Source organism: Lathyrus oleraceus, chromosome 3, assembly GCF_024323335.1.
Source record: "Lathyrus oleraceus cultivar Zhongwan6 chromosome 3, CAAS_Psat_ZW6_1.0, whole genome shotgun sequence".
Classification (NCBI taxonomy): Eukaryota; Viridiplantae; Streptophyta; class Magnoliopsida; order Fabales; family Fabaceae; genus Lathyrus; species Lathyrus oleraceus.
The window spans coordinates 456,175,935-456,193,142 of NC_066581.1; positions in this window are offsets into that span (position 1 = coordinate 456,175,935).

Genomic DNA, 17,208 nt, shown 5'->3' on the forward strand with positions numbered 1-17,208 from the left:
GGATGAGAGAAGAATTCATTAATTTTATTTTTGTGTTTAACAAGACCTTCAGACTTGTGCCTACATACCAACATAAAATGAGGGATCAAAACCTCGTAGTTCGTGGTATCAATTTCAAAGTGAGTGAATTGCTTTTAATCAAAATTTAAATTTAAAAGAGGCACAAAGGCCAAAAAAGAGTTTGAATGAGTGTTAGTTCTTTTTGTATTTTGAAATTTTAAGTCAATATGGTTAAGTTCATTTACAAGTTTGATTTAAGTAAAGAGTTTTTAAAAAAATGCAATGGCATAAGGCCAAAGTTTCTAATTTGCACTAAAGTCTAAGTTTAGAAATCACGAGCAAAGAAGATTTTGAAAAAAAAGGAGGGAGAGATTTTGAAATTTAAGAGAATGGGAGGAGATGAAGAGACTAATCCTAAGCAAGAATTTAAAAGTTAAGAGTTAAAAAGATCTGACCAATGGGATACAATCCAATAGACAAGAATGTCATATAGAAACCCACTTTTCCTTTAGACTTTAGAATCAAGCAATATCAATAAACAAGTAGCAAGATGAAGAGCAAGACATCAAATAAAGATAGCCACATCCAAGCATGCAAATTCACATGCTTCTTCTTAATCTTCCCATGTATCAGGTGAACTACTCCTTAATTGGCTCAGAATAAGACATTAGACACAGGTTCAAAGTAACAGTTGCATCAGGACCATGTAGCAGATGAATTCATATAGATCCCAATACTTGCATCAGATGAAAGCTCAAATCACAATAACTTGGTCTCAAAAATGTTGGCATTGGCCAAGTCCTTTTGCATAGGGAATGTTGCCTAATTCTAAGTCTAAAGCTCAAATCAAATCCAACAGTCCACACAAACATTTTTTAGGGTTTTTGTTGTTTATTAAGTATTTTTAAGATCCTAAGACCACAAACACAAACAAGATACACAAACAAATATATACAATTACAATATATGGCTCAAGTGAGCAAAGTGAAAATGACATAAACATAAACAAGTTAAATGATATGTAAATGGAAAATGAAATGGTAAATGACTTGAATTTAAATTGCATAAAGTAAATGACTTGAAATTAAAATCAAGAATAATAAGAGTTAGTCAAATATTAGTTGATTAAATGTTAGTGAAGTTTTTCTTTTCAATTGATTAAGTCATTCTTTGGAGAACACTCAACCCTCTATTCACAAGCATGAATCCTTGAACCAACACATCTTCCAAAGGAAGGAAAAAATGTCAAGTTTCCACATAATACCATGAAAGGGGGGGGGGGGGGAGACTTACAATCTCACTTACTAGAATGTTATGCCTTTGGATCAAAATTTAATGCTATGTTAAGCAATCATAATTGGACTTATGTAGAAGTCACAACTATCTGAGGTCGGGCAATAGAAATGTTGGTGTTAATGCATGTTAGAGATATGGTATAATGAACCATACTCCTAAAACATACCACACATAAAAAGGAAATGATCAAAGGATGGACCTAATCTCATCCATACTTATATTGGTTCATCTAACATAAAGTTATTGATGAACCAATTAGCCTTAGGATATTGAGACTTCATTGGTCAATGACAGGGATGGGATAGAATGGGATTGAATATGAAGAGGGAGGGGAGATGATATCAACACAAATTGGTCAAGGAAGGAATTTTATCAAATTAAAATCATTCATTCATTTTGGGAGATGAAATGTACATTTCATCAATCCCCTAAATCCAATGATTTTAATCCAACAAAAGTCAAATCAACCTTGACCAAGGCCCAAACACATAGTCAAACTTCACAAGTCAATAAAAATGGCTCAACATAATTTCTACACAATTAATCAATTAAAAATCAAAATTAAAATGCATTTAAATTAAATTATGTTTGATCAAAAACCTAAAACCTCTTCAAAACACCAAATAAATTGCCAAGATATTTATCCTAGGTCAAACAAGGTCAAAGGACCTTAGACAAAAAATTTCATTATTTTTGAAAAGTCAAAAGTATTTTTAAACAATTAAAAATATGCACAAAAACAATTAAATCATGAAAAATATCAAGATTAATCCAAAAAATAATTTTAATTCAGAAAATGAAAGAGGAAAATATTTGAATTTTTTTTGGTGAAAGTTCCATATTTTTTGGATTTAAAATGAAATTAATATGAATTAATCAAAATAAATGGATTAAACACAAAAAAAAGAAAAAAAAAGGGCCATCAGATCTCCCTCATTAATTGAGGTGGCAGATCTGATGGCCAAGCGCGCGCGTTTCACAAACACCTTAGTCAACTGCGCCACACGCTTAGTAATCAGAAGCAAGGGACGAGATTAAAACATTTCAACTTGATCCTATGGCTGAGATGTGTGACAACACATCACTGGAGCTAGGGCTTCGGTCTTCTTCTCCGGTGGACCTCACTGGACTGGTCCACCATCAACCATCAACCATCACCAAAATGAAAAACAAAGACATGGATTTAAGGAAAAAATGCTCATGAGCTCGAATCTGGCCTCAATTTTTTCCAATTCCAAGTATATAAAAAGATACAGGGATTTGAATTTTGAGGATCATGAATTGAGTTGCTTCAATTTGACCTCAAAGCAACTCAATCTTCTTGCCTACATTGATAGGACTTCAGACAACCAAAAATCAACAAAAATGGTGAAGAGTTAAGGGAGAATCGAAGAGATGAAAATTCCGAAAATTCACCTTCAATGGAGCTTCAGATTAGCACGATCTTTCTTTCAATTATGCTTGGCCTTGCTTCAAATGCTTAATGGAGGTGAAATGGATCAAGGAGAAGTATGGACTCTTGGAGTTTCAATCTCAAAACAGATGGAGAATTGAAACTCGATTTTCAAAGAAAATCCTCAAGTTTATCCTTCAATGGTGAGGGTTTGGGGTTGTAGGTTCAAATCTTGGGCATGAGGTCCTTAATTCTGAGCATTGAGGGTCTTATTTATAGGCCATAAGATTGATTTTTGCACACTTCCAAATTTGGCAAATTTTGAAAATCCTCTTTGCATGGTTACATGGGCGTGTGCTAGGCCCATGAAATAATGTGATTTGATCCATAATTGAGTGTGCATCATGCTGAATTCATGTTGGAAGGCCATGCAGTTGTGTATGAAAGTGGAAATGGAAATCATCCAAATGGTCCTTCAACTTACACTCATGTGCAAGTCCTTCATACTTTAGCCAAATGATATGATCTTGGACTTTTTAGAAAGGTGAGATTAAGGGGAACAACTTTCATGTTGAACACATTTTTATTTGAAGTTTGGATTATGATGAATTTTGAGGTGGAAGTTTGGGAAATCAAACATATTTGAAAATTTTCTAAGTCCCAAGTCAAATATTCACTTCTTCCATCTTGAATAACTTTTTTATGGACTTCAAATGAGAAACGTTTCTTCATCAAAGTTGTAGATCTTTCAAACCTATTCAATATGGTCACAAATTTGACCTCATTTGGATTGGGCATGAATGAGTTATGTATTTTAGAAGTTGAGGAAAATCACTTGTTCAATGGTATTGGCCCAAAATGGCCTATAATGTTTCCTCTTGGCACACGCATTTGCAAGTTGAATTTTCACTTCCTCCAAACATCAAAGTTGACGTAAGCATATTGAATTTGATCATGCAACTTTAATGGCTTAAATATCATAAAAAATGAGCAAGTTATGGTCTTGGGAAGTTGAACTCCAAACTAGGGTTTAGACAAAATTGCCTATAATCTTTCATCATAAAAAATGACTTTCGAAGCAAAAATAGCTCTTGACTTCAACATGAAAGTTGTTTGGAATGTCATTTTGAGTAACTTTCCTCTTGGAATCATCTTCATATGTGTAGCGGGGTATTCGTTGCCATTAGAGATATTGACTAAATCCAAGGTAAACCATACAAGTCGAGTCGCCACCGCACTTCTATTTATCCAAAGGAATGGTCAGAAAGCGAACAAAAACCTAAAAGTTTTATCGAATCAAAAACTAGTAAAAATGTCAGAGATCTGGGTAAGGGGGTTGGTTATGCAATGGGAAGGTTTTAAGCGTCCAAAACATCCTAGGTACTCCTAGGGAGCCCTTTTCATAAGTGTTGTTCCAGTCTAAAGGGTATAGGTATATCTAAAGTACTATTTACTAAAAGGAAGGTTAAAAGAAAATGACTCGCAAGGATGTCACATCCACTGCCTACGTATCTCATCTGAATATGAGAATCAGAGTCTTCGTAGCTCGGCTACCTATGGGTTAAAGAGAAGCGTGCTCGGTAAGATGAACAAGGGAGGATCAGAAGATCTCTTCAATTGCCATAAGCAATCCTTAAGTCAAACATCGATCATAAAGAAGTCAACTGAAAATTCAAGTTAACTTAAAAGATAACAAATAAATAGCAAATTAATCAAGAAAATTATGAAAAATTAAAATAAATAAGGTGGGGTCAGGACATCATCATCCCCCAAAAATATTTTAAAAATAATGAAAATTGACACGTGAATTAATTAAAACAAAACATAGGTCAAACCAAAAGTCAATTAATAAGACTAGGCTAGAAATAAATCAAGAATAAATAGTAAATTAATCAAGAAAATTATGAAAAATTAAACTAAATAAGGTGGGGTCAGGACATCATCATCCCCCAAAAAGATTTTAAAAATAACGAAAATTGGTACATAGATTAATTAAAATAAAACAGAGGTCAAACCAAAAGTCAATTAATGAGACTAGGTTAGAAATAAATCGAGAATAAATAGTAAATTAATCAAGAAAATTATAAAAAATTAAACTAAATAAGTTGGAGCCAGGAAATCATCATCCCCGATTTTTTTTTTAAAAATAACGAAAATTGGTACGTGAATTAATTAAAATAAAACAGAAGTCAAATTAAAAGTCCACCAACCAAACTAGGGCAAAAATAAATCCAAAATAAATTGAAAATGTGAAATAAAATTACAAGAAAAGGCCAGTTTGACCATGAGAAAGTGGTCAACCTTCATCCCAAAAATAAAATGCTAACAATAATTTTAAGTCATAAAAATAAAATCAATAAAAAAAGTGTGTCAAAACGGACCAGTTAGAATAAATAATTAAAATAAAATATTAATATTAAAAAAATACGAAAATAAAAATTATATAAAATTAAGTAAGACGTTAAAAAAAGTGAAAAATATTTTTGGGTAATTTATGGACGAAGAAAATATTTTAAATAAGAGAAAGAAATACGTAAATGGAAGGATTAATGGTGATGAACATGGTAAGCAAGCGTAGATGTATCAAAACATGGCCATGGAAGAGATGATTACCTAATGGAAAATAGAAGTAGAATGGGATCTGATATGTGATGAAGCTTTGCCTCCTTGCCACGAAGTTCCAATGCTCCTCTAGGGTTAGGGTTTCAGCTTCTTAAGTAGGGTGGATTAGGTGTTGTTGTGGGCTTTTTAATAAGTGATTTATCCATAAGAATAAAAGTGTGAAGTGAGGTGTAAAATGTTGTTATTTTGGGCCAAACTTAAGTGAATGGATGTCCAATGCATGACCAAAAGAGGTAAAAAACGTGACTGGTTTGTGCAGCATGCTTAGAAAATCTGATTGGACCAGCCAGGCCCAAAATCTGCCTAGAAAATCAAGTCATGGTGCCCACTTTAAATGAATGTATCTCTCAAACCATGGATCCAAATGAGATGATTCCAAAAGGATGTGAAAGAGGACATGGAAAGGTACAATTGTTGTGAAGAAAGTATTTTCAAATAATGCCTTGAAGTGCAAGAAAACTGGCCAAGAAGTCTTGACAAATTTTGAAGATTTTGGACTTAGAAATTTTTCCAAGTGTCCTAAAAATATGTCTCACTTTGACTAAGCATAACTTTCTCAATTCTAATCCAAATGGAGCAAACTTTATATCTCTAGAAAGCTTGGAACAAGAGGAACAACTTTCGTGTTGGAGAAAGTTTCAAATGGAGCTTTTATCTTGATTCAAAATGGGCTTAAAGTGAGTGCAACAATCATAAAAACTTGCCCTAAATGGAAAGTCAACCCTTTCCAAATTAAGTAACTTTTCCAATTCCTGATTAAATGATGAATCCATGATCCAACCTTGATCAAATTTCACATGTAGGATCCCCTAAGCATGGATTTTGAGATTCCACTCTCAAAATGTTAGGAGTTGACTTTTCTGGCCCCATAGTTGACTTTTCCCAAACTGTCTGATTCCCGATTCCATTGATCAATTGAAGCACTTCTAGCTCAAATAAAGAGCTGATTTTTTGTATGTAGACCCTTGTGGACATATGGAGGGCCATGGAAAAGAGTTTCACCCAAAGAATCAGAAATAAACTGATTTTATACCAAACCCTAGTTTTAGGGCAAAATGATCAGGAACTGATTGCACGGATTGCCAATGGATCTTTCTGAGATAATTGTGAATCTTCCTAGGCCAAGATACCTCTCTAATCATGACATGAATGAGCTCCTCTACTTCCAACCAAACATTGCCTGTTGTAGGTAGCCATGAAACCCTAATTTCTGATTAAATCCAGATGAACACTCTGATAACTTTGAATCCTTCACTGATGAACTGAGGACCATAATAAGATACTTGGACCCCCCCCTGAGACCCTTGAGACGTGTATATTTAAAAAATGAAGTCCAATTCTCAATCTTGCTTTGTGTGGGCTCCTTCTGTTAAGAAGTGATCGATCAAAACCTGATCTCCATGTCACTAATGCAGTATGCAATGAGTATGACCTAATATGATGCTAATGAAGTGTAAAACATAATCCCATGCTTCCAGGAAAAATGAAGGGTAAATTTTGGGGTATTACAGCTGCCCCTATTCAATCAACTGGAAACCCGAGAGGAAGATAGCAACGACTTTCGCACTTTCGAGGTATCAAGTGATTGAATACGATAAAAGCCCGAAAATTTACACTGAAGTGAAAAAATGAAGTAACAATGCCTGTCAGAATCGGCCAAGAGGTGGTCTTGAAAAAGAATCCGTCTGGTACGGTGAGAGTCGGTCTGAACACCGAAACAAGGAATGTTAGCCGGAATACCATAATAAATGGTAACATAGAAATAACCATGGCCTGAATGCCGCTTATCATACTGAATACTGGAAATGACTTCGATCTGAGCATCGGACGATACTTGATTATCAAACATCGGTCTGAACACCGGGAAACTGGCTTGAGTGCCACTTCGGTCTGAATACCAGAAAACTGGCCTGAATGCCACAAGTTGCATCGACCTGAATGTCGGAAACTTCTTCGATCTGAACATCGGAAGATATTAGATTATCAAACATCGGTCTGAACACCGAGAAACTGGCCTGAATGCCACTTCGGTATGAATACCGGAAAACTGGCCTGAATGCCACAAGTTGCATCGATCTGAATGTCAGAAACTTCTTCGATCTGAACATCGGAAGATATTAGATTATCAAACATCGGTATGAACACCGGGAAACTAGCCTGAGTGCCACTTCGGTCTGAATACCGGAAACTTGGTCTGAATGCCACAAGTTGCATCGACCTGAATGTCGAAAACTTCTTCGATATGAACATCGGAAAACTGGCCTGAATGCCACTTTGGTCTGAATACCGGAAACTTGGCCTGAATGCCACAACTTACATCGACCTGAACGTCGGAAACTTCTTCGATCTGAACATCGGAAAACTGGCCTGAATGCCACTTCGGTCTGAATACCGGAAACTTGGCCTGAATGCCGCAAGTCGCGTCGACCTGAACGTCGGAAACTTCTTCGATCTGAACATCGAAAAATTGGCCTGAATGCCACAAGTTGCATCGACCTGAACGTCAGAAACTTCTTCGATCTGAACTTCGGAAAAAAACTGGCCTGAATGTCACTTCGGTCTGAATACCGAAAACTTTCATGCCTGTCAGCATCGGCAGAAATAGGGAAAATGATAATTGAGGCGGCGCGTGGGCCAACGACCCCTGCTGGGAATACTAAAGATAAGTCATGAACAATCTTCAGTCTGAGTACTGGAAACAACTTCTGGCTTATTACTTGGGATACCGAGAATGCCTTATGCTTTACATGCGTATGTTTGAATTTTTCAATGGCGTAATGCTCCATGAAAATGGAAATGCTACGCAATTTGAGAGGATGCAATGCAATATGATTCTACATGCAGGGATGCGAAATGCTTGATTAGAGAGAACGCCAAGCTGAGGCAAGGAATTCTGCTGGGGAAATGATCACCATCTTCTGGACCCTGCCAAGGCTGTTGGAGATGCACATCACAAAGAAATCTATGGGGAAATGACCCGCCACACGGTGTTCTAGAAAGTAACAAAATACTGAGGCTCTGACTGGGGAGAGAATGGCACTGAAAACTTGCTGCTGAGGAAAGCGACAGTGGTTTTGGCAACCATAATCTGCGAGAGAGACGACTCAGTAGGGGAAGCAAACACCGATACGATACCGAGATTCTGCTTCAAGGAAAGAGACCATGGGTCTAGCATTGAGATCATCGATCTGGCATCGAACTCTGAGGAGCAGCCGCTTCTGCTGGGAAGATACAGTCTGACACTGTCAACTCCGCTGGGGATATACAGTCTAGCACTGTCGACTCTACTGGGGAGTGTATAGTTTGAAACACATGCTTGGGGAAGTACAACAGTGAGAGCCTGCTGGGGATTGAAGAATCCAACGCTCGGACCAGCTCTGCAGGGATAAGATACCAAATTCCAACTATTGAGGAAAAACATCCGCGATCATTTGATGGGGACCTTAAGGAAATGCCCCGAGTGAACCTGTTCTGAATAGACGATCCAAAGCACTTAAAATTTACAGCAATTTTCAATGTTCATTAAGCACGTACCTGTAAAGCTCTTATGTTTCATGATGCAATGTTTATAAAAAATTTGGACGTCATTTTTGCAAACAAAACAGTAAAATGAAAATGAACACAAAGATGTACTAAATAACATGATTTTATTGATTGAGTGGCCTCTGAATAGGTATTTACATCAAGAAGAAATCCCTGGAAAGAGATAATTGCACAACAGATAAAAACAGAAATTAATCTAATGGCAATGTGAAATGGATTTCTATCGGATTCCAATTCTGCTATGATTCGCTCGTCTTCAAGATCCTCCAGATGATCAGCTTTCCGAAAAAAGGTGATTGGATTGTTTCCTATCCTTCGGAAGTTTCCGGTTATCGACACGAGATGATACTCAGAACTACTCAGAACGCAGCCATTCGCTTAATCCCTAACTTTTGCCTGGATCGCCCTTTCGGGTTTTCAATTCACCGGGATACCCATTTTTGCCTAAGTTGCCCTTTCAGGTTTTCAACTTACCGGGTGTACAATCTTTTCATTTTTTAATCCCTAACTTTTTCCCGAACCTTTTTCATTTTCTTGGTTCGCCGGGATGCCCATTTTTTTTTCTACCTGGACTATTCTTTTTATCGTCCAGCGGGTCTATTTTATGCGAAGTATTTTTTAACTGCGTCTGAGTTCACAGGGGAAGTGAAGTTTTCACCATCCATAGTTGCAAGCATTAAGGCTCCACCATCAAAAACCTTGGTGACAATATACGGTCCATCATAGTTAGGAGTCCACTTGCCCCTGTGATCTGTCTGAGGAGGAAGGATCCTTTTCAACACCAAATCTCCGACTTGGAAGTAGCGAGGATGCACTTTCTGATCAAAGGCTCTCTTCATCCGACTCTGATACAATTGCCCATGACAAATGGCTGCCATTCGCTTCTCTTTGATAAGACTCAACTCATTGAACCTTGTTTGAATCCATTCAGCTTCGTCTAACTTGACATCCAACATGACTCTTAGAGAAGGAATCTCCACTTCAACAGGTAGGACTGCTTCCATACCATACACAAGGGAATAAAGGGTTGCCCCAGTCGATGTACATACTGAAGTACGGTACCCATGCAAGGCAAAGGGTAGCATCTCATGCCAATCTCTGTACGTAACGACCATCTTCTGCACAATCTTCTTTATGTTCTTATTTGCTGCCTCAACAACACCGTTCATCTTAGGACGATAAGGGGAAGAGTTGTGATGTTGAATGTTGAAGTTCTTGCACAACTCTTTCATCATTTTGTTATTGAGATTAGAACCATTATCAGTAATGATTCTTTCGGGAATCCCATAACGACAAATGATTTCTTTCTTGATGAATCGGGCAACCACATGTCTGGTGACCTTCGCAAATTACGCTGCTTCGACCCACTTGGTGAAATAGTCGATGGCAACAAGGATGAAGCGATGCCCATTGGAAGCAGTCGGCTCAATCTTTCCAATCATATCAATGTCCCACATAGCAAATGGCCATGGCGAAGACATCACATTCAGAGGATTTGGCGGCAGATGCACCTTATCAGCATAAATCTGGCATTTATGACACTTCCGAGCATATTTGAAACAATCAGATTCCATGGTCATCCAGTAATAACCCTCTCTCAACAATTTCTTAGCCATTGCATGTCCGCCGGCATGAGTACCGAAGGAGCCTTCATGAACTTCCTGCATTAACATGTCCGCTTCGTGTCTATCCACGCATCTGAGCAAAACCATGTCGAAGTTCCTCTTATACAACACATCGTCTTTGTTCAAGAAGAAACTGCCTGCCAATCTTCTCAAAGTCTTTCTATCATTGTTGGATGTCCCTGCAGGGTACTCTTGATTCTTCAGAAAGCACTTGATGTCGTGGTACCAGGGCTTGTCATCAACTACCACTTCAGCAGCAAACACATACGCGGCCCTATCAAGGCGCATAACATCAATCCTGGGAACATGGTTCCACCGAATCACCTTGATCATGGAGGATATAGTAGCAAGAGCATCTGCCATCCGGTTCTCGTCACGAGGTATATGATATAGCTTTACTGTTGTAAAGAAAGTCAACAGTCTTCTCGTGTAATCTCTGTAGGGGACCAGATTAGGTTGGAGAGTATTCCAATCACCATTCACTTGATTGATCACCAAAGCTGAATCTCCGAAGATGTCCAGAGTCTTGATTCTCAAATCAATGGCTTGCTCAATACCCAAGATACATGCCTCATACTCAGCTTCATTATTGGTGCACTCAAAAGTCAGACGAGCGGTGAAAGGCATGTGGGCACCTTTCGGAGTGGTAATGACAGCACCAATTCCACTTCCTTTGGCATTGACGGCCCCATCAAACATTAAAGTCCACTTTTCATCTGGATCAGGTCCCTCCTCAACAACTGGCTCTTCACAGTCTTTCATCCTGAGGAACATGATGTCTTCATCCGGAAAATCAAACTTCATCGGCTCATAATCATCAATCGACTGCTGAGCAAGATAGTCTGACAGAATACTCCCTTTGATGGCTTTCTGGGATGTGTACTGGATGTCGTACTCTGTCAGTACCATTTGCCAATGAGCAACCCTTCCGGTGAGAGCTGGCTTCTCAAATATATACTTGGCTGGATCCATTTTGGAGATCAGTAAGGTTGTGTGAGTCAGCATGTATTGTCTCAATCTCTTAGCAGCCCATGCAAGTGCACAACATGTCTTTTCAAGCATTGAGTATCTCGACTCGCAATCTGTGAATTTTTTACTCAGGTAGTAGATGGCATGCTCTTTCCTACATGTCTCGTCGTGTTGACCGAGAACACAACCCATGGAATTATCGAGTACTGTCAAATACATAATCAGCGGTCTCCCTAGGACTGGAGGCATAAGGATAGGAGGGTTCTGCAAATACTCTTTTATTTTTTCGAAAGCCCTTTGGCAATCATCATTCCACCTGATAGCCTGATCTTTTCTCAACAATTTGAATATTGGCTCACACGTGGCTGTTAGGTGAGAGATGAACCTTGCAATGTAGTTCAACCTTCCTAAGAAACCACAGACTTATTTTTCTGTTCTTGGCTCAGGCATTTCTTGTATCGCTTTCACTTTAGCCGGATCCACCTCAATCCCTTTTTCACTAACAATAAAACCCAGCAGTTTTCCAGATCTCACCCCGAAAGTACACTTGTTTGGATTAAGCCTCAGCTTAAATTTCCTCAAACGCTCAAACAGTTTCTGCAAATTCACCAGATGTTCTTCTTCCGTCTGAGATTTGGCAATCATATCATCAACATAAACCTCAATTTCATGATGAATCATATCATGAAAAAGAGTTACCATAGCTCGTTGATATGTTGCCCTAGCATTTTTTAGACCAAACGGCATCACCTTGTAGAAGAAGGTGCCCCATGGGGTTATGAAAGTTGTCTTCTCCATGTCTTCTGGTGCCATCTTAATTTGATTATAGCCAGAAAAGCCATCCATGAAGGAGAATACCGAGAACTGAGCCGTGTTATCCACCAAAACGTCGATGTGAGGTAATGGGAAATCATCTTTAGGACTAGCTTTGTTCAGATCCCGGTAGTCAACACACATCCGTACCTTTCCATCCTTTTTAGGTACTAGAACGATATTTGCAACCCATGGCGGATAATTTGTAACCGCTAGAAACCCTGCATCCAACTGTTTTTGCACTTCTTCCTTTATCTTGACAGTCATCTCTGGTCTTGTTCTTCTGAGCTTCTGCCTGACCGGAGGACAATCCTCTTTGAGAGGCAAATGGTGTACCACAATGTCTGTGTCAAGCCCTGGCATGTCCTGATAAGACCAAGCGGAAATGTCAACATACTCTTGCAGCAATTCAATCAACCCCTTCTTCACATTATCTACCAAAGCAACCCCTATCTTGATTTCTCTCTTGACGTCCTCGGTGCCGAGATTAATCACTTCGATAGGCTCTTGATGCGGTTGAATGAACCTTTCTTCCTGTTTTAACAACCTAGCAAGTTCTTCAGGGAGTTCACAGTCTTCATCACCCTCTTCTTCAGCTTGAAAGATTGGATTTTCAAAGTCGAAACGAGCCATAGCAGAACTGTTATCAATAGGATCCCGTGACGTGCATCCGCATGAGTGATGGTATGTGCTTATGAGTGTGAACAAGAAGTGGAAACTAAACAAAACATTGCCAAATGTATATATATATATATTTTTTTTTATTTTTGAAAACTGCGAAAATAGAAAGACAGTGAACAAAATATTTGAATGCAAAAAGACGTCCTTTATTTATGATAAAAAATGCAGGTATCCACATAGATGAGCCCTACAATGAGTCATCACGCCCTGGGCGGACCGTAAGACTTGGATATGCATGAAATAACAAAGAGAATTACTCTTTAAGAAGAGTGACTTGGATAATCTCTTCAGAAGACCAGTTGCGGAGAACTTCACCCGGGACCCTTGGACGCACCCAGTTGTCAATGTCGCAATCACTATCCCCATCTTCTTTATTGATTGCAAAGATCTGGCCAACTGATTTGGCTTCTCCTTCAACCATGTTAACATCTGCTCCACCATGCTGCGGCATGGGATTGTTGACAACATTAGGAGCCGGTGCAAAGTTAATGGCCTTTGAATCAATAAGGTCCTGAACTACGTGCTTAAAAGCTTTGCAGTTCTCAATAGTGTGGCCAGGTGCCCCAGAGTGGAAATTACACCTAGCATTGGCGTCATAACCCACTGGAAGCCTGCCAACGGGAGGAGTCAAAGTGCGTAACTGCACAAGTTGAAAATGTTGAAGGTTGGGAAGCAACTGGGCGTACGACATCGAAAGAGTGTCGAAATGCCTATCCATCATCCTCTGCCTCTGTTGGTAAGCAGGTCTGTTACCCTGTTGTTGTTGGTATTGATTTTGTTGACGTTGAGGTTGTTGTTGTTGCACTGGTGCTGCAGCCGGAATGGTCATTGCTGCAACATAAGGTTGTTAATGGTAATTCTGGAAGTTATTCCTACGGTTACCCCTTTTCTGATAAGAAGATATGGCATTTGCATCCCCTTCTCTCCTCTTCTGTCCTTCTAAGAACGATTTCTTTGACCCCGAAGATGATCCAACCCCATTTTGGATCTTACATGTCTTCAAGTAGTTCTCCACCCTCTCACCGGTAGAGACCACATCAGCAAAATTCGAGGCGTTGCAACCCACCAGGCAGTGTGTCCATAAACATGTTGGCCATCTCTTTTTCCAACATCGGAGGCTGAACACGGGAAGCCATCTCTCTCCAGCGTTGAGCATACTCTTTGAAGCACTCGTTGCTCTTGAGAGACAGATTCTGGAGTTGAGTTCTGTCAGGTGCCATATCCGTGTTGTACTGATATTGCTTTACAAAAGCCTCGACCAAGTCTCTCCAACAGCGAATATGGGCTCTGTCCAGCCTCATATACCACTCCAAGGATGCCCCAGCTAGGCTGTCCTGGAAGAAGTACATGAGCAGCTTCTCATCATCAGAATACGTGATCATATTGCGGAAGTAAGCTTGTACATGAGTCTTTGGGCAAGAGTTTCCATTGTACTTATCAAACACGGGGACTTTGAATTTTGGTGGAACTCTCACGCCTGGGACCAGCCCCAAGTCAGCAACATCCACACCAAGAGCATTCTGCCCTTCCACAGCTTTTAACCTCTCTTCCAGTCTCCGAAACATAGGGTCCATACCATGGCCCATGCCAAAGTCCTCCTGAAGCAGGGGGAATTGATCCTCCTGATCATCATGGATGGGTTGTTGACCAAGGTTGCCATGTGGGATTGGGATAGGCCCCGGTCCATTGGGTCCATTAGCCTCTCCAGCGGGAGGATCAGCCACAACCTCCGGTTGAGTAGTAGGGGGATTCCCATGTACCAACAATATAATCTCCTGCTGTCCCTGAGCCACTCCTTGGACCACTTCCATGAACTGATTCATGCGAATCCTCATCTCAGCGAGCTCTGCTTGTAAACCTTCCATTGCTCTCTGTTGATTCCTTCGGGTACCGTATCGATGATTGCCTGAGTCAGCTAATCTAATAATGGAATACCAAACAAGATGAGAACACTACGGCGGTACCTGTTATGCAAGACATGCTAATGAATATGCAAATGCAATGACATGTTTATCAATTTCAAAGGGTATTCTACCCCTTGATTCCAGTCTCACATTAGATAAACAGTGTAAGAAAACCCCGACTAGAATCAAGAAGAAGATATAAACCCCTAGGAATAGATAAACATGATGCATGCAATTCTTATGATTTAATTTTTATATCAGAGGAACTTTAGAGTCTTATTTGCAAATTTTGGAAATATTAAACGTTTATCACATGCGGAAATATCACGTCAATTAGTATTTGGAAATGTTTTTACACCAAATAGAATACAAGAGAGAAGGAAAATGAACATCCTATGGATCCCTAGAAGCAATCGTCCAAAGCCCTCGAGACCGGAAGATAAGCTGCACGAAGCCTCTTCACTTCCCTCTCATAGGCTGCCTCCATATCTGCCTTCTCTTTGGCGAGTCGATCATACTTCCTCTTTCAAAACTTGGAAGACTGAGGAAGTAGAGAAGTTAATGCGTCATCAGGATCATCAATAACCTGGTGCTCAAGGAACTCTATCAAATCATCCTTCTCTCTGATCTGCTGAAGCAACTCCTCTCATTCACGGATCCAAGCACGCGAACGGTCTTCGTCTCTCAACTCCTCTACTCCTTGGCTAGGGAGGGTTGAAGGCCCAGCCACAACCAAAGGTGTGGGTCTTGGATACTCATAAGGCATGAGGTACTCAGAAGCTCTCCTCCTAACCCAAGAGGTATGGGGTTCCAAAGCGATACAGTTCTTCGGACCTAGCTCCTTCCTTTCTTATGGATCTTGCGCCAAGCGCGGACCATCCTGCCCTTCAAGCCTTGGGGATATTTACCCTCCTGAAAGAACACACCCTCTAACAGAATGTTATTAGGTTTATCCTTTAGGGGGAACCCAAGCTGACGACGTGCCAAAATAAGGTTGTAGTTAATTCCACCGCATGTACCAAGAAGAGGTACATTGGAGAATTCACCACAAGAGTCGATAATCTGCACACCATCATATACACGGTTGTACCAAAAGATATCATCATTAGTGAGAGACATAAGTCTCGTGGACCACCGTAGACATCCTTTGTTCTCCTTGAAGGCGAGCGTCTGAGGCAAGTGTGAAATAAACCACTAGTACAACAGAGGAAAACAACACACAATGGTACCACCGCCCTTTGTATTCCTCATATGCAAAGAGAAATAAGTGTCACCCAACAGAGTAGGAACGGGATTAAGAGTAGAGAAAATCCTAATGGCGTTCACATCCACAAATTTGTCGATGTTGGGGAATAACACTAGCCCATAGATGAGAAGTACAAATATGGCCTCAAAGGCGTCCTCACTCATGGCCTTCCCAAACATAGTAGCTTGATCAATGAGGAAATCAGACGGGAGACCTTGAATTCCACCTTTGGTAGTCATATGAGCACCAATAATAGATTTATCTATACGCAACAGATCAACAATCTCTTGAGAAGAAGGAACTCTCTCCAAGCCACTGAACGACAACTAGTCTAGGATAGGTATGCCCACAAGATATGCATACTCCTCAAGCGTGGGCAAAAACTGGAAATCCGGAAAAGTGAAGCAACGGTACAAGGGATCATAGAACTGCACCAACACACTCATTAGACCTTCATCCACTTGAGTAGCCAGAATAGACAGAAGCTTCCCATGACGAGCCTTGAATTCCAAGGGATCTAATACATAGGATGTCAAACTCCTTAACTCTTTCAAGTCGGGTTGTCTGAAACTGTACTTCTTCGTATTCCTTCTTTGCTTATCCATGTCTGAAAATTTGCAAATAGACCTCTCAAGTTCCTAAAAGTTTTCTCATTGTTGATGATATTGGTGTGTATGAATGCATGAATGCATGGATGCAACAATCACACTCAAGGATCAAGCAAATCACACCACACAAAGGTCATGGGTTGGATCAAGTCATCCTTAATATCAATCATCCATTTTGGTGGATTATGGTTTACACCTTATCAACACCCAAGTTCCATTGATATTAAGGATACACAAGAACGGATCAACCACGAATCAAGGGTTTGTTGCGAGTCACGAGCATGGAGTCTCGGTTAAGAACCACCTAAAGGGAGTGTACTATGGTTAAACCTGACAATCATGTTCTACAAGAGGTTCCCATAGTCATCATCCCATCTTTCGGATACTATCGGATAAACGACTAATCGTATTCCAAAAATATTCTCAAGAGAGACTCTTATGGGTGTAGTATCGCGTAACAATCATATCAAATTTTACAGTTGAACGATCTTCGCACTACGTCCTAAAA